This window comes from Pinus tabuliformis, chromosome 8 (assembly GCF_031772625.1).
Source record: "Pinus tabuliformis cultivar Carrire ecotype Pingquan chromosome 8, CPIR1, whole genome shotgun sequence".
Lineage (NCBI taxonomy): Eukaryota > Viridiplantae > Streptophyta > Pinopsida > Pinales > Pinaceae > Pinus > Pinus tabuliformis.
The window spans coordinates 1,564,351,242-1,564,370,308 of record NC_142294.1 but is presented as its reverse complement, the minus strand read 5'-3'; the positions used below and the strand labels follow the sequence as shown (position 1 = coordinate 1,564,370,308).

General features: G+C 35.3%; 1 long non-coding RNA gene across 2 annotated transcripts; it reads left to right on the top strand.

Annotated features, from left to right (window-relative positions):
* The first annotated feature begins 4,963 nt into the window (after window positions 1–4,963).
* On the top strand, window positions 4,964–6,115 carry LOC149241964 (uncharacterized). Of its 2 annotated transcripts, XR_016245683.1 has the most exons (4): window positions 4,964–5,114; window positions 5,244–5,465; window positions 5,569–5,726; window positions 5,886–6,115. It is a non-coding gene; the product is annotated as an uncharacterized LOC149241964 (long non-coding RNA). The 2 variants fall into 2 exon arrangements; XR_016245682.1 differs by having other exon boundaries at window positions 4,968–5,114; window positions 5,569–6,115.
* Window positions 6,116–19,067: the final 12,952 nt, after the last annotated feature.

The following is a 19,067-nucleotide window of genomic DNA, read 5'->3' as shown; positions in this document are numbered from 1 at the left end:
TCTTTTGGTACTTCAACCCGGATTAGATCTAAAATCCGAAGGTGTTCGACCGACAATTCTCCTTTGAGTGCTACCTACAACATTTGTTACAATCAACGGTGTGCGAATTATTAATTATATATTCCTTAAGTATTGTTACATATAAGAAAAATCATCATAAGCTTTAGTATGACTTGGAAATGATAAATTCTTCTTTTGTCTGCAATTGAACCGTGATTCCCCATTTTTCATTGTCTTCTATTTCTATTATCAGAAAGGAGAATGCCTTATTTGTCAATATGTGTGTTTCCACAATTATCACTTGCCTCCTGTAGTCCACTTGCATTTGTAATCTCTATCCACATGCATTTGACGATGTCAGTAACTTTAATGTAGTATTATGACAATGTTCTAGATTTCTTTTCTCTTATTCATTCACTGCTAGATTTAGCGATATAAGTGTGATCTATTGTAGAACATATCACTTACATAGAAGAGATGATAATTACCAAGCTATTTCCATTATTTCATTTTATGCGATTACCTTGATATCTTTATATCCAATGCACATATATCAGGCGTATTCCCATGTGAGATAACAGTGTACTATTACCAACTCCTTTTTTTGCATGACTCTCAGCAAGTCCATGACAATCATTTGATATATGTTTTCACTCTCATCCATTAACCAATGAAAGCGTAGGATTATTGCCATTGTGGATACTTAATAAGTTTCTTGATACCCTTGATTCTCATGGTAATTTATGAAATTTATACCTTGTGTATAACCCTGAACATTTATGCTTTTGCATTCATTCCATGCTCTTTTCCAGCATATGTGTTAAATATATGCTTTATAACTTCCACCTACATTCAACATACTATTTATATGCATCGAATTAGTTCAACACCTTATATATATATATATATATATATATATATATATATATATATATATATATATATATATATATTCAATGGACCCGAGGTCATGTACATTATCATACCCAATGTTCATTTATAACTAAGATACATAATAGTATCTTGCTTTGCATATTGTGCATAGGAATATCTAAATTAACAGGAAACTGCTTATAGCATAGCATAATTTAGATATGATTTTCTCACGTTTGCAGTTATTGTTCAGCTATATCTTCTTATTTTTTCAATTCCAATTTTGAGATTATTACACTCTTATCTCTACCACCAATTTAAGTTTGTCAGCTCTTATTAGTATCTAGTTTCGTTTTTAATTATTATTCTAGTAAACCATTCATTGATTCCATTCCAAGGTTGGCTTCCATCTCTTCTATATTACTGCCACTCACTTCTTGGCACTGATCTTGTCCTTGTTTCCATTATATATGTCTCTAATGGAAAAATCAAGAAGGTCACTTACACCAACCATCTGATTTCCTGGTGGAAAATCACATTTTCCCTGACTTTTACTAGTTATTCTAGTGATTACATTCTGTCATCCTTGGTAATTTAATTCTCAACTTGAAAAGTGCAGTATTGGGACCACAGATACGATCAGTATTCATTTTCATGATAGTTGTATTTCAGTTATATTATTTTACATCCTAACTATGCTCAAGAAATTCTCTTTTTTCCCTACCTGTTGTATGTTGTTAATGAGCTTAATACTCCTTAATATTCTCTTTTTATCTTTTATCTATGTTTATATATGTCACATTGACTTATCTTTGATCATTGTATTATATGCTCCTCTCTTACTTAACCAATTTGTTCGCAACTACCAGGTATTCCCAATTTACATTCTTGCTTATCTTGTTGTGAGAACCTATAGTAGATCCCATGTGTTACCCAAAATCAGATAGCATTGATTATATAAGATTACTATTTCACATTGTCACCTATTAATGATTCCTACCTCTGGTAGATTTATTATGCATTTCCGTCTTTCGTTTCTCGTACAAAAATGTGTCCAACACACTTATCTCTTTAAGCTACACATTTTCCTCGGCATCTTTTACGGATTTGAGTGACTCTCTTCACTCTTTAACATTAGGTGTCTTATATTCCTTGATTTTTTAGTCTTACTTAAGATTGTAAGTAAGTATGGCACATCCACTTTTGGTTAATTTAGATCCAAAAGCCAACAATTTTTTTTTTATCCAGTTCATATATTTTCGAATTTATCTCTATGGCCCTCTTCAAAGGATTCCATTTATAGGTTTCCATCAAACTTTGGAGCTAAACCCAATTTATTATCTATAACATTAGTTAACTTCTTAATTGCCTTGTTCTTTTAATAATAACAGTCAATTAGTAATGAAGAGGTCAATACATTGTGCAAACCTACACTAGTACTCTGTTCTTGATTATACTTGAAGTAACAATGTTAGCATAAGGTCTACGTAGGTGTTTATGCTCAGATGAAAAGAGTGGTTTGTAGATCAATCTGATCTTTTACCCATAAAAATATACATAATTACTGATAATTTGCATTTCCAACCTCACGCTTCCTATAAACACATTTAAAGCATTATAGAGAGTAGTAATCTTGATAGTTTCTTACAGTTATATCCAATAATGTGACCATTGTTGCATACAACATTCAAAATACAATATTTCCATTTCTCCTTTTTATAATATGCTTAAAATGCGAATGATGAGTAATGAACTACTTCCATTGTTCTGTTTTACGCTAGTATTTGATACTAATGGTTTAGATATACATCAGTCTGGTATAATTAAGTGTGCAACATTCTATTATTAGTATAATCCAGTCTCTTTTCCCTAATGGTCAATACAATTTGATCTTATAGTTCCCTTCATTGAAATCTTCAGAACTTTTACCTATTCCCTTAGAGCATCATCACTGCCCTTATCTACTTGCATACCTCTACAGTGATAAACAATGGTAATCTAAGGGTTAATCCAAGGTATTTCCTTGCGTATGTACTCCTTATGATTCCTTTATTTCCATAGCATTTTCTCAAAGTTATTAAAGACAATCAATTGGCTTGAACACTGGGTGCATTTCTTATGTATGTACCTTCTCTAACTTAAGGAGCCGAGTTATATTTTTACATTGAAGACCTGCAATAGGTACTCTTTGCTGAGGTGGGTGCTTATAGTGTTCATTAAATTTGATTTAAAATGTCCCTTGACTAGCCCAGTTTTTTTTTTGTTAGTCCTGTGTTGTACCTGCATAAAGTGAATTTCAAGACAACAAAGCCCTCCTAAAGTTAAGTAAGCCCTCAATTGATCAAGAAGACCAAGAGGGATTATCATCTAGCATTAAGGCTTCCCATCCTATTTCACTATGAAAGGACTCAATAACAGAGGCCTATTGTTGCTTACCATTCATTTATAATCGAGTAATAAATAAATTTCCAGAACACATTCACCTTTATTTTGCCCTTGGTTCATTGTTCAACTTAGTCTCCTATAGTACTGTGTGCAAGGCTTTAGGTACAAGCATGGATTTCTTTTCTACAGGTTGTGTAACCCTCCCTCTATGGATCATAAAGGTAGTTAAGTATTCTGTGAACTACTCCTGCAATCCAGATCCAATCTAAGCACATGAATAACTATTTATGATAATAATAACAATAATAATAATAATAATAATAAAGAATCCCACAATGATAATGGTTTGTTTATGTAGCCATCAATAAAGATTAATTTTATTTAATGCAACAATTGCATTATATCTTATGCTTGTCAGGTGTTGTTTTTTAGTGACCTGAGGAACACTTCTCGAAGGCAACCTCCACGAACCTAACTTATTAGGCCTAGTTTCATTTGCATCATACTTGAAATATTTCCTCCTACAATAAATCAACCATTGTTGATGTTAAATTTATGAACTCTACATGTCTCATTTTAATAACTTGTAATTAAACTTTTTTTTTCAAGCCCATTGGGTCCGAGAGTTGAACCTAGGGTTCTAATACCATCTATCACAGCGCCGGATTTATTTAGTACAGGCATCTGTCACAACTCCATTTTTCTGATTTTTTTTTTCATTTATTATTACAAGGTTTAGTAGGGATATATCTTTACCATGTCCAATAGGACTTTTCATTACTTGATTTATAGTGATAGTACGGTCTTTCCTTAATCCTTTTATTTTATGTCCTTACCATGCACTATATTAAGATTACCAACTTTCCCCGTTATATAAGAACATACATCTCTATTTGTAAATTTAATTCTTCCTTCACCCGTAATCTAGGTATGCATTACCATAATCTTACCTTTTAAGCTGACACTTACTCTTTTTTTTCCAGAAGAAAAATCTATATTTGTTATATTGAGATCATATAAACTGTTCTGATGATTACATGGTAGAATGGATCGGATTGTTCCATCGATCACATATCGGGTCCTTCATAGTCGATCTATTGAGGAATACCAAAATAGGAGAAATGTGTTCAGAAACCATAGATACAAAAATTCACATAACATTCACATACATATCCTTGACCATCTGCCGACCAAAGTGGGAAACTATGTTCAAAATTCATATATACAAGAAATCACTGATATGTTGTGCACAGTGCCGGAAAGCCGATGATAATGGAAACTTACTCTACACTTAGGAGATATGCTTTTAATTATGAGGTTATTATATCTAGCGCGGATGCATGAGGGGTGTGCCATTTTCTAGCCTCCTCATACCATAAGTTATGGTTCAAGAGGTATCAGTTCTTCGGTTCGATATAGATTTATATTTATATGTTTGCACCCTATTGATATTATATCATAACCTGAGGTTTATTTGGCATGTTGCTTACTATTTAATCTCATGGTATTTCATTTACATTTTACACTTCTGAGTGGCATTTATGATTATTATATTCCTTCCCATGTCGACGGTACCTTCCCTCCTAAGAAGTTTAACCATGCGAGTCATGGTGCGCCACGTCAATGTCTATCACATGGGACCATGTGACCACCGTAACAGGTTTTGAATGGTTGGGATGAACGAACATCCTCAAGGGTTTAGATTGATTCGCCCATCCCTAAGCAGTTATGAACCCTAAACTCTTGAACATAGTACCCTTCCTGTTGTGGCTTCCTCAATCTAGCGACAACGCCGAGTTATTCCATCTATGCTTGCCATTTGGCCTTCAGTGGCTGCGCAGGTCCCTTGGAAGATGGTCGACTCTACAAACCCTCATTTTTTTATTTTTTATTTTTTTTAAGATGATTCAATTTCCTTTCCCTGATGTGTATCTGTGTAGGATAGATCCCTATTGTATATCTCACCATGTTAACGATTTTGCCAGGTTATAGCGCAATTGCTTGGTCGCACCCTCAAGCAGCAACCATGATTCAGGATTGGGTTTAATGTTTCTCATGGAGTCCTTTGGTCTGACCAGGAGCTCTCTTGGATGCAATTGATTTTTGCTTCCAATGAGAGGGGTCTTATCAATATTTGGTTTCATTCCTTACTTTCCAACAAGCGTGACACTCCTCGACTCCATGTTCTAACGACTCTGAGCGAGAAGGTAATTATTGGTTTTGGTATTCCCTGAGTTTTCTATTTCTTTCATAATTTGGCAATAGAAACCCTCCATCGACGCTTATCTACTGTCTCCTTTCTCTTTGCAGGTGTGCACTACCCCTCATGGAAATTTCCTTCTAGTTCGTTTGACGCCCTTCATTCAGACTGGTTATGCATGCCTTCTTCATGGTGCCCAAGTTAGCTCGAATTCTCTAGCTAAGGTTTAGATGTTATAGCCTATGGACAAATTCTCTGAGTGATAAATGTATTTAGATCCTTCCTTCCCTCGCACGCCATTAGGGAATAATTTTAGAGGATACTTTCTTGTGTTTAATAATTTGATGTCTTTGCGGCTAGCTTGTTTCTATAACTCTATAATTCCTAGTTTTCCTCAGTTACATACCCTTTCATTGTTGTCTTCCAGGATTGGATTCATGGTGGTCACAACTGTTTTGGACATTGTTCTTAAGTTATCATTTGCAAAGAATACCTGTCGTGTTCGGGATAAGGACATATGAACAATTTGTATTACAGATAGTTTTTCTTCCTTATATTTTTTCTTTATCTTGACGCATACAATTTGTAATTTTTTCCTAGAGGCGACTGACCTTTAGTCTGCTTTCAGGCGCATGTTCCCTCTTTTAATATTTTATACTTTTCGTCTGTAATATCCTACATCCTTTGGATATATATATATATATATATACACACACACATTACCTTTACTAGGTCTTTTAAAGAGAATTACTATTTCTACGATTAAGTACCGCAGTGGTTAAGTTGTAGTGATTTTATGGCATGATTTATCGTTCCACTATTTAAGTCATGATGAAGGATATAAGTTTTTGTGTTGTATTTGAATCATTTTTCTTTAAATCTTGTCAACGAGATTTTTATAGCCTTTTCTACTACCACATAGTAATTACTATGGTCTTAATATGAATAATTCTTACTATGTATGTAAAATCAAAAGCTCTATCTGTTATCGTTTGATGGTTAGCATACCAATTATTCGTTGGTTCCCAACAAGGAATTATATATTCCTTATTTCCAATCTATGCGAAATTATAGGTTATGGTTATCAATAGATTTGATTTACAGTTCATACAGAAGTAAATCTTAGCCGATTTCCTCTTAAAGTTTCCCTTTTTAATCATACTAAATTTCTATATTCGATTCCAACAAATATATGTATAAAACATTTCTATTTCTAAATATTGTGGCATTGGAGTTCTAATGATGAATGAGACACTATGAAGCGAGGATAGGCTTGTCACCTATTTCAATAGTTGTTAAATGATTAACGTTGTCAATACTACCTTCAGTCTCCAATAGCAAATATATTCTCCCAGAATATTGACTATGTATCCTTTTTTTTTAATATACAGACGCATTTCCTACTGACCATAAGGGAATAGAAACCCATTAAGTATCAAGTGTTCCCCTAATCATTTAGTTTCGCCCCCCTTAAAATCTTACTTCCTATCACAAACACTAAAATTTATACTAGCAAAAATTATATGTAGCATAACATCAGTGTCTAGTTTAACAGAGTTAGACCTATAGTAAACCAGTGTGTGCAGTATATAGATCCTAAATTCAGCCTTACGGAAAATATCGTACTTTAAAACTGCTCAATTACCCTGTTTCCACGAGAAATAAGGTTCCTAATAATTAAGGTGGTTAACTAACAATCTTACAGTCAAAATCCATCAAGCCGTATTAGCTTTAAGGTCATTACCTCCCTACTTGCTAACTGTGGAAAAAATTCAGATATGTAACCAACTAATTCTGTGGAAGTAAAATATAAATGACAAAATTTATCCACATAGATACATGTACTCCGCAGATGTGAAATAGTCTCACGAACATATGTTTATATGTTTTAAAATTTAATTCCACAGAATTCTTGCAATACATATGTTCTTAAATGTGCTTCCATAGAATGCATGGAGTACAGAGACAATCAATTTAATTTAATTTTATGCATAATGATAATGATACCCTATCTTAGCATAATTAACAAATATCAAGAACTAAAAAAAAATATCAACTTTTCAATCAATGGTAGCATCCTAGTATAATTTCATATACCATAAAAGTACTTAAAACAACAATCAGTGTAATCAGTTTATCATGTACTTTAAAAGTATTTGAAACAACAACCAATCTAACCAATTTATCTGTGAGGAAATACAATTGAGAATCTCACACCTTTGCCACCCAACCTAGAACTTTTTTCCTCTAGTTCACCCCCGAGCCGAGCTTTCTTGCCAGGAATCAACTCCCCCCTTGATCCCCTTCTCAAATATTAAATACTTATCTTTCATGATAAGGTTTCGTTTTAGCGACATCCCGCTTTCGTGGATATTCTTATCCACTTGCCTAGGTTTTCCCTGTAAAAGCTCGTCTTTCTCTCCCACAATGCTTTTATGTTTTTCTAAGCTTAGCATCTATCTCCAATTAAGCAACTTAATGGATCTTTCTCTCCTATCCATTAAGATTATCTACAATTTTATCTAGAATTCCTATCATGAAATAATTATCCAATTTCATTTACCTATGAGATTATATAATTTTGTTTTGGCAAGAATCTCGTTTCTAGGTGTTCCATTCCAGAGTATTTTCCGACCCCTTATGCTTATCTATTTATTCAAATTATTTATTTACATAATATATCCATGTCTTTCCATAGCCTTTTCTCACTATGCCCATTGACACAATGTTGTCTTAAATGATTCATTACATCCACGAAGGGGTATTACAGATGTGTATCTCATTAACCAGTAAGAATTTCTCTATTGAAAAGGTTGGTGCGTTTTTCCCCATAGTGGGTTTTCCCAGGGTAAATCTTGTCTCTCTTTTATGCATTGTGATATCTATTGTTCTACTATTCTTTATTGTTGAATTTCTGAAGTATAATTGTTAAATGATATACTAGAATAAGTTAAAATAATATTTACATCAAAAGTAATTATCGAAATTTTGGAAATATTGTGCTAACCCTAATTTCACTAGAAAATCAACATGGTATCAAAGCTTTGGTGAAAAAAGGAAGTTACATTGAAGATCACTTTTGCAAAAATACTAGAGAGAGCATATTATTAAATTCTTTCTTGTATATTGGAATCTATGGCTTCCTCCATGAAATCCAAAAACAAGTTAGAGGGAGCATCAAACTTTAGATCTTGGAAAGTTAGAATAGACCTTATTCTTGCCAAGAAAAAAATGTTGGATATTATGATAGGGAAGACCATTGAACCATTTGATGTAGTCGAAAAGGAGAAGTTCAAGGAATATGACATTACTTCCATGAGTCTAATAGTAGACTCCATTAGAGATCATCTCATCCCCTACATTGCAAAGCATGATACCTCCAAGAAGATGCATGATGCCCTAATAAATATATACACTATTAAGAATGTCGATCAATCCATGAGTTTGAATAATGAGCTACGAAATACAAGGATGACTAATGACAACATTGTGGCTTTGTACTTCGTGGGGATTTCACAAATCAAAGATCAAATTCAAGCTATTTGAGAATCAATTCCCAATCAAGAACTTGTGACTACAACACTTAAAGGTATCCCTAGATCTTGGGATGCATATACAGTTAGCATAAGAAGTTTGAAAGAATCTCCTTCATTTGAGCAATTATGGACATCATGTGTTGAAGAAGAAGCAAGATTGATGACCAGAGATTGTCAATAAGAAGTTCAAGCCCTTGCAGCTCGCTTCAAGGACAAAGGAAAGAAGAAGTTTGGACCTCAACAAAAGAAGTCAGGGAAGGGATATTCTTCCTTTAAGAAGAAGAAAGACTTATCAAAGATACAATGTTATGGTTGTCAAGAATATGGACATTTCAAGAGATATTGTCCTAATATGGCTAAAAATAAAAGAAAAAGGAAATAACATACTTCTACACCAGAAGCTGTAGAAGATGAAAAACCAAAGAAGTTCAAAGGTGATAAAGATTTCTTTTACTATTCCACTTTTATAGGTTCACTTGCAGAGGATGATGACATGTGGTTGGTAGATAATGGAGCATCAAGGTACAAACTGGAGGTTGTGGGAATATTTCAAGCATGATAGAAAAGAAGTTTCCTCAAAGGGTTGAAGTAGGAGATAATAATAACTTTGCGGTCAAAGGAATTGGAAAGGAACCCATAGAGCTGGAATCTAGTAAGAACGTTCATCTTAGCAACGTCTTTTACGTCCCAAGTTCTAAAATTTAGAAGAGAAAGGAGATAGGTTTGATTTTTTGGATGGAAAAGTACTTGTTTGGTTAAAGGGCTCTAGTATAGATGATGCAAGGGTTATTGGATTCGTGATGGAAGATTTTATAAACTTGTGAGTCAACCAGATCAAGAATTGGACATGATGAAATAGATCCAAGCGTGTTATGGCGCCAAAGGTATGGACATCTTCATTTTATAGCATTCCCTGAATTAAGTGAAATAGTGTCAGGGGTTCCTAAACTACAAATAAGAAATGATGGTGTATGCAAAGGTTTTGCTCTTGGGAAGAACATCAAGAAACAATTTCCAAACAATGGCAACAGATCTAAGGAAGCTTTAGCCCTGATTCATTCTGATGTATGTGGTTCGATGCCCGTAAAATCACTTAGTGTTTCGTTTTACTACGTGAAATCCATTGATGACTTTTCCTATTAGACATGGATATATATCTTGAAGTCAAAAGATGAGTTATTTGACAAGTTCCAGGGATTCAAAGTTGAAGTGGAAAACCTAACAGGTAAAAAGATCAAGATTTTGAGATTTGACAATGGAAGAGAATACACCCCAAAAGAGCTTGTTGCCTTTTGCAAGCAAGTTGGGATTAAGAGGGAGCTAATTATTCCCTATAATCCACAACATAATGGTGTAGTCGAATGAAAGAGCAGGTCCATTGAAGAATTTGTCAAGGCCATGATGCATGATTTGGACTTGCCATTGTTCTTATGGGGTAAAACGTAACGAGTAGTTATGTACATTCAAAATCAAAGTCATCCTAGAGCTTTGGAAGGTATGACCCCTGAAGAAGACTTCACTAAAAGGAATCCATAGGTCAGACACATGAGAATCTTTGGTTGTCCCTTATATATTCATGTTCCTAAGGATAAGAGGAATAAGCTTGAGCCTTCAGGAAACAAAGGAATATTTGTTTGATATAATGAATCTTCAAAAGCCTATATAATTTACATTCCATAACAACGATGAATCGAGGTGAATTGAGATGTCACCTTCGATGAAAAAGTGGCATATTGGAGGTCTAAGGAAGTATCCGTAGATTCCTTGGATGAAGTAAAGCATGAGGCTTCAAGAGAGGAATATTCAAGTTCTACAAAATGTACCGAAAGGCTAGAAGGGCCTCAAGATAGTTCCAGAGATCAATAAGAGACCAACATGACTTAGATCCACATTGGAAGAGACGAAAGGACATCCAAATTCTGATGGCACATCTAAAGAAGCGAAGAAACCTAAGAGGCTCTCCAACTATGCAGCGCTCATGACAAAACTTATTGATGAAGAACCCTCCAAGTATGAAGAAGTAGTTATTCAACGAGTGTGGAAGGAAGCAATGAATGAGGAATACCAATCGATCATGAAGAATGATGTCTGGGAGATTGTGACAAGGCCTAAAGGGAAGTCAATGGTGACTTTCAAGTGGATATACAAGATTAAGCATGTTGCATATGGGAGTATTGGAAAATACAAGGCACGGATTGTGGCTAGAGGATTCTCCTAGAAAGAGGGAGAAGACAATGATGAGAATTTTTCACCTGTTTCCAGGTACAACTCCATTAGATCTTTCATCTCGTTCGCTGCCTATATGGAATGGGAACTACATCAAATGGATGTAAAGATCGCTTTCCTCAATGGCATAATTGAGGAAGAGTTGTACATAGAGAAACCTCAAGGATTTGAAGTATATGGATAGGAGTCTCATGTTTGCAGGTTGAAGGTGTTCTTGTATGGACTCAAGCAATCTTCGCAAATTTGGTATGCTCGTATTGACAAGCCCTGAAGGGAAGTCAGTGGTGACTTCCAAGTGGATATACAAGATTAAGCATGTTTCATATGGGAGTATTGGAAAATACAAGGCACGGTTCGTGGCTAAAGGATTCCCCTAGAAAGAGGGACAAGACTATGATGAGAATTTTGCCCCTGTTTCCAGGTACACCTCCATTAGATCTTTCATCTCGCTTGCTTCCTATATGGAATGGGAACTGCATCAAATGGATGTAAAGATTGCTTTCCTCAATGGTGTAATTGAGGAAGAGTTGTACATAGAGAAACCTCAAGGATTTGAAGTATATGGATAGGAGTCTCATGTTTGCAAGTTGAAGAAGGTCTTGTATGGACTCAAGCAATCTTCGCGAGTTTGGTATGCTTGTATTGACAACTACCTGATGAGATTAGGATTTACCAAGAGTAAAATTGATCCAAACCTTTACTTTAAGGTTGTAAAGAATGCACCTGTGATCTTATTATTATATGTTGATGACTTGTTTCTGACAGGTTCCAAGCCTATTATCATTCAATGTCAGAAGCAGTGGGCTTCTGACTTTGATGTGAAGGATCTTGGATTAATGCATTATTACTTGGGATTAAAAGTATGGCATAAATCTGGCGAAGTCTTCCTTGGCCAAGGAAAGTATGTGATAAAGATCCTTCAAAGATTCGGTATGATGGATTGCAAATCCATGGTGACTCCCATGGTGACTAACTTAAAGAAGTTAAGAAGCTCTAACTCCATATTGGTAGATCCGTCTATGTATAGGTGGTTGATTGGTATGTTGATGCAAACACTTTGATTCAGTTCTAGGTAGAACCAAGACACGAGCATTGGATTGCAACAAAGCACATCTTGAGATATTTGCATGGTATAGTGAACTATGGCTTGGGGTATGTTGCAAACAAGGATGTACAGCTTTAGGTTTACACAAACGTTGATTGGATAGGAAGTGCTAAAGACAAGAAAGGAGGATGAGACAAGAGAGGAGGAAGAGGATAAGGAGAAGCATAGGGAGAAGAGAGGGATCAGGAAGAGAAACCTGAGAATGAAGCTAATGAATGACAAGGTTCCACCACTGGCTTAACTTGAAATTGTCATTTTCTTCCCTATTAAACTTGTTCAGGGGATTTCCAATTCCAATAGCTTCCTAAATGAAACGGGATTAGTAACAAGCATTGGGGGCCAAAAATTTGGCTTGCTCAAACCAAATTAGTTGTTTAGAGTTATGAGAGTGATAAACAAGTGCTAATTTGGAGTTATAATTATGAATTGAATATCAACGATGTGTTTCTTGAGATGGGATTTGAAAGAATAACATGTCTACTCAATGTAGGATTACCACAAGAGTAAGGAATTTGGTATACACGGAGGCTTTACATTGGGTCATTCTTGTCCTTAACAAATTTGAATAGTGGTTTTAGTCTTGTAAAGGGTTTAAACGTGCTTCTTTGTTTTTGGAAAGAAATTTAGAGATATGATTGGTTGTGCCTTGAATATAGAGAAGAGAAACCAAGGCTTGGGGAGAAGGGTTGGAAGGAACATATTTAAGGTTAGTTTGGGAGCGAAAAACTTATAGGTTTTGGGTTGATGAATATCCATTAGCTTTAAAGAATTTCTTAATATCGGTTTTTGTTAGGTGTGTGTTATATTCTTTCCACGACTAGTGACACGTGCAGGGGGGCGATAACCCCCCATGTTCATTACATCGGGCGCAAAAGGGGGGTCAGGGGGGCGCAGCCCTGTCTATCGGGGGTTTGAATGGGTTGGTAGCCCCCCTGTACGCGTCTGGGGCAACTCCCCGAATAAAAAAAATGACATTATATTAGGCGGGCGGACCTACTTATGGTTTTGTGCATAGGTTTCGCACATGGTTTTGGACATGATGGTTTTCTGCCCATGGTATTTTGTAGATCTGGTCAAGGAAACTATGGTTATGTTCTAATCCAGGGTTAATGGATTGGGGTTTATGAATGTTTCAGCATGTATATATATGTATTTTAACATTGAAAAAAATATAATGAAAAATAAATCTAGTAGTCCCGATTTTGGAATGCATGGGAAAATCTCTGTGTATTTGTTTTGTGTTTCTCGCCATTGTATATTTTCTATTTTTTTTAAGAATTCGTTTGTAAGTAATTTCTGTACAGGGTTAAAACCTACAGTTTTCTCTTAATCAAGGAATTAGGGTGTGGAGATACGAGATGCTTGAGTAACCATTGTTTTGAGGGCAACAACTTTCTACTCATAGTGATGTTGGGATTGGTCAAGAAGGTAGATGTATGTATGAGTCTTATTTCTATAAATGTGATGTGTAAGGGAAAAAAGGACATCGATGAGGGCAAGGGAATTATTCTTCTCTTGGATTTCATTGGTAAATTGGATGTGAGGATAGTTATTAAGATGGGCAAGGAAAGATTCCAAAGCAAGGTGGCCATGAGGCCAAATTAGAAAGGTGGCGTCCACAAAAGGAATACAAAATTTGGGTTTAAGGGGAGAGGAATTCAAGGTGGCCTTTTCATATTGTTCCATATTTAAGACGCTGACCACCACTAGAGATGGAGAGGACCCCATGAAAGTTTCTTCAATTTGTTCATAGCAACCTCCTTTGAAAGAGAAAAAAGTGGAGGAAAGGCAAAGGTTGATGAGGCTAATAGTTTATGATCCATAAGATTAGAAATAATTCCAAGAGCCTTACAGACAAGAATTTTGGAAAATAAAGATACCTCATTAACACTAACCATTAGGTCATTATCACCGAGATGGAGAGCTTTAGTTTTTTAGATGAAATCAACATAATCCTTAATAAAGGAAGGGATGCAACCAAATACAAGTTGGAGTTTGTTGGCAAGGAACCTAAAGAGAGTGTGGGTGGGGGATCTAATAACACTGACTATGGGTGATCACAAGCTATTATTTTAGTGGATTTTAGGTTGCCCGTATATTTTAGGGGTTTGGAGATTGTGGGGGATATGACATTTTTGGATAGAAGGGCCAATGGAGGAGGCTTTGATGGTTTTAGTAGTCCTGGAGTTGATAAAGGTAGTGGGGTATTTTCAAAGGGGTTTATTAAAGGATGATAAAAAGAGGTTAAGAAATTTAAATGCATAGGTTGTCTTGTCCATGACAATGGAGACACTGTCTTCAATTGCTTTTCGAACAGCAATATTAGGTTTGTCATTAATCTAGTGAATGGCTAGAAACTCATTCTTCGAGAGGTTAAGCTTATATATGGTTTAGAGCACTTTATTTCTTCCACTTCATGGGAAGGGAAACGATGAGAAATCGATTCAATAGAACAAAAAAATTCTTCAGTAGGAGTGCAATGGGGAGCAATGGATAAATTAAAACCAATGGTTGATCACTAGCTCTTCCATTCTTCCCTCTTTCACCAAGCTACATCATCACCATCCTCGAAGGAAGGATCTCATTCATATCTTATCCATAACCAATCAAGCAATCCTTTGGGCTAATATCCATTTTACCAAGTGATTTATTTGTTGTTTATCTTTAAAATGTTTTCTACTTCGATTAAACTTAACTCAATTTTCAACTTTGATTTATGTTCCATCCTTGATAATAGATACTTTATTGCATCCCGACATGTTTTTGAATCTTCAAAAACATTTAGTCCAACATAAATAAAAAGATTTAACAATCTTTAGTCCAAGGTTTCCACAAAATTTAACAATCTTTAGTCCAAGGTTTTCACTAATAATAATATGTCCTTGTCTTATCATTTCTCGCCAAGGTCACACTCGCTTTCCAATCCTTTCATGTGAAATTTATTGTCCATTCAATCCCCATTTTTCTCTCTTCCTTGTGATATCTCATATCGTGCCCATCAATTTTGTCAATATAATCCCAATTCCAATTCTAATGTTTTCCCTTTTACCTCTAAGTGAATCATCAAGCCTGCTACTAGATCTTTCCCTTGCTCTACTAATTCATTTATTCCTTTCCATTTCAACTCTATCATTAATACCGACTCTTCCCCTTTGAATCATAACCTTACCAATATTGATGATAATCTAGCACCTTTGATTTTTAATAATAATAATAATAATATTGAATGTCTGGTTAATAATAAAAATCCTTTTCCATTTCTCTCTCCCTCTAGTGAAAAATTATCTAGTCTTCTTTCCTCTAAGGATCCATCATCCAAACCTCCTCCAACCCTCTCTCATTCAACTCCTCCCACCATTATAAATCTCTCATTTACCTCCCTTAGACCCTTCTACCACCCACATTTTGGAAAAAAGTCTTAACTTTTCCATCGCCTCCCATCATAGTCCTACTGAAGAAATTATGTGCTCTATTGAATCAGTGGCTCATCTTCTCCCTTCTCATGGAGCTAACAAAATAAGGCAGCGGTGCATTATGATCCTTGCACTCTTTAAATTGCCTAGGCCTAACCCTCCTTAAAGATGAGTTTCTAGTCATTCATTGAATTAATAATTACCCCAAAATTGTTGTTCTGGAAGCGGATAAAGGAAATGCCTCCATTGTCGTGGACACACCAACCAATGAATCTAAACCTCTTAATCCTCTTTTCACCATCCTCTTATAAAACCCTCTCCAAAGCCACATTACCTTTATCACCTCCACGGTTACAAAAACCATTAAATTCTCCTCCATTAACCATTCTTTCCAAAAACATTGTCCCCCACAATCCCTAGATCCCTACAATATCTAGGCAACCTAAATTACACAATAAAGATATCCCTCCCTGGCCCACAGTTAGTACTATTCTAACCCCCACCCATGCTCTTTCTAAGTTCCTTGCCAACAAACTCCAAACCTTTGTTGGTTGCACCCCTCCCTTTATTAAAGATTCTGCTAATTTCATCTAAAAAACAAACCTGTTCATCTCAATGATAATGACCTAATGGTTAGTTTTGATGTGGTATCTTTATTTACCAAAATTCTTGCCCTTAAGGCCCTTAGCATTATATTTTATCTTGTGGATCAAGAAACCCTTAACCTCATCAATCATTGTCTTTCCTTCACTTTTCTCTCTTTCAAATGAGTATGCTATGAAAAAATTGAAGGAACCACCATGGGGTCCTCTCTTTCCTTGGTGGTGTCCAACCTCTTTATGGTTTGATGGTGAGGTCCAAGTTTGTACTATAAAATGAAATGTTTTAGTTTCTCAAATTTCTTTTAAACTACTATAATTTGTCAAAGGCATGAAATCTAACTTAAAATCTTGCCATGTTAGTTATCAAGTATACATGAGGCCATTTTGCATTTCAATTTGTTTCTATTTCAAAAGTGAAAACTATCCATTATTCTATATGCGAGGTCCTAAGGAGTGTCTTTAGTGACCTACTTTAAAACCTCAAGTTATGTTATTTGTTGTTAGACTTGTCATATCAATTTGCTTTTATTTTTTAAGCCCAACCCCAAATGGTCCATTTCCAGATTGAAAAATATTGTATTTGTTCCTTACTATGATGAAACATATAAGAGTATCTGTAATGATTTCTCTATTCCAGTGTCATGGAGAAGTCTGAATTTTTATGTAGGCACAAACATGACCTTGGTTACAAAATACCCATCCAACAATTTGCAAAAGTCTATGAAAATTGGAAATCATAGAAACTCAAGTCTCCAATGAAGCCAAAGTCAATGAAAATTGGAAATGGTAGAAACTCAAGTCTCTAATGAAGCCAAAAGGCTTGACATGGTTGATACTGAGAAACAAGCTCCTTAACTGAAACAATCTACAGAGGAGGTGGTCATGTGAGAAATAAGCTTCTTAACCGAGACAATCCACAAAAGAGGTGGTCATGTCAAAAACCAAGCATGATTTTGCTTTGAAGAAAAATGCGGAAGTTTAAACCATCTCCTTAAGAATGGTGCTTGCTCCATTCTTAACCGTGGAAGGATTACCTAAACTAGGCTATAAAATTAAGAGTATTTTTACCACCATTTAATATTTAATATTGAATATATCTCCAACATAATTTTTTTAAATATCTTTACATGTTTTATAAGTTCACCATATTAGATATAAAAATTAAAAATTAAATCTAAGTGAGGAAGAAAGTAAAAAATTTGATCACTACCGAATTAATATAATATATATCTACTTATTTTAAATAAGTTCACACGAGTTTAAAAAACAAACAAAAAGGGCTCAGAACAAGCTATTTACGGCTCCGGTTGCTTATTTGAATGTCTTTCAGCTCACTACAAGTGTAATCCTTGGTATTATATAAACATCATTTATAGGGCTCTCGAATCCTATACGCTCATGAATCATGCAAATATTGAATTTGTGTAACAGCACACTTGGCAGCCCTAAAATTATTTTGCAGAGAAACTTCTTTGTTGTTTAAATTCGTTGTCCTGCCCCAAAATAAAGATAGTCCGAGATAAGATTCCTGGATCTCCCTCTTCAATATAGTCATTAAAAGAACAAGAAAAATGACTCCGTAAATGAAGGTTTCTTTCGGAAGGCTTTTTAAGATTAGTATAATTTTTACTGTCCAAAGTCGAACATCAAAATGCCACCATACCACTACACTTACCAGAGAGAACAACAAACTCAAATATTCAATTTTGCTGGTTTTGAAAGGACGAATGCCTTTTTACAACTTTCTCTACCAATCATATTTATATTTCTGAAGTTAGAGGGTTATATAAGTTACTTCTAATATCAGACATATAGTCAAGCATACCATTGCATAAAACCTTAAAACCCTATAAGAGGTCAAATTGAGACCAATACCCGAGATGAAATCGAAGAACAATTCAGAATTGTATTTATTAGTCAAGCATACCATTACATAAAACCCTATGAGATCAAATTGAGACCAATACCCGAGATGAAATCGAAGAACAATTCAGAATTCAGAATTGTATTTATTAGTGAAGCATACCATTACATAAAACCCTATGAGATCAAATTGAGACCAATACCCGAGATGAAATCGAAGAACAATTCAGAATTGTATTTATTTCAAAGAAGATGCAGTAATGTACGCTTCCACAGAGGAGATCACATTAAACAGAAACCAAATCCTCGTAGATGGGGAATGGAATTAATGAAGCCCATTTGCGGAACCAAGCAACAAATGGCAATCTACTCATGTTTCCATATTCATGTACATTTATTGAAAAGTAACCAGTTTAATCACTAGAAAGCGATTAGAAGAAAGGTTGAAAACACAGAAATAAAGCATGATGGAGGCAGAAATTAAATAAGGTTGGCAGCTGCACCATGGCCCTGAAATTCAGAGAGTCGGTGTTGAACAGCATCGTTGGCGCTCTCCTGGAGGCTCTGGATCGCTTCTTTCCCACCTTGGCGGTTCCAGCGCCATTCACAGACAGAATCTCCGAGGGACCCCGTAGCTCCGTGATCGTCACCGGGGCATTGTTTCTGGGTGCTTGAAGTCTGAGTGAAAATAGACTTGTATACTGGGACCCCACATTCAGCTCAGCCTGGGAATCACCTTGCTGGAAAGGTGACTTGAAAGTAGAGTTACAACTGAGTGACTACATGAAGAATTGACCTGCGATTCTCAAAAGTGAAGACATCCCAGTCAACTAGCTCAGGAAAATCAAACCAATCCATATTGTA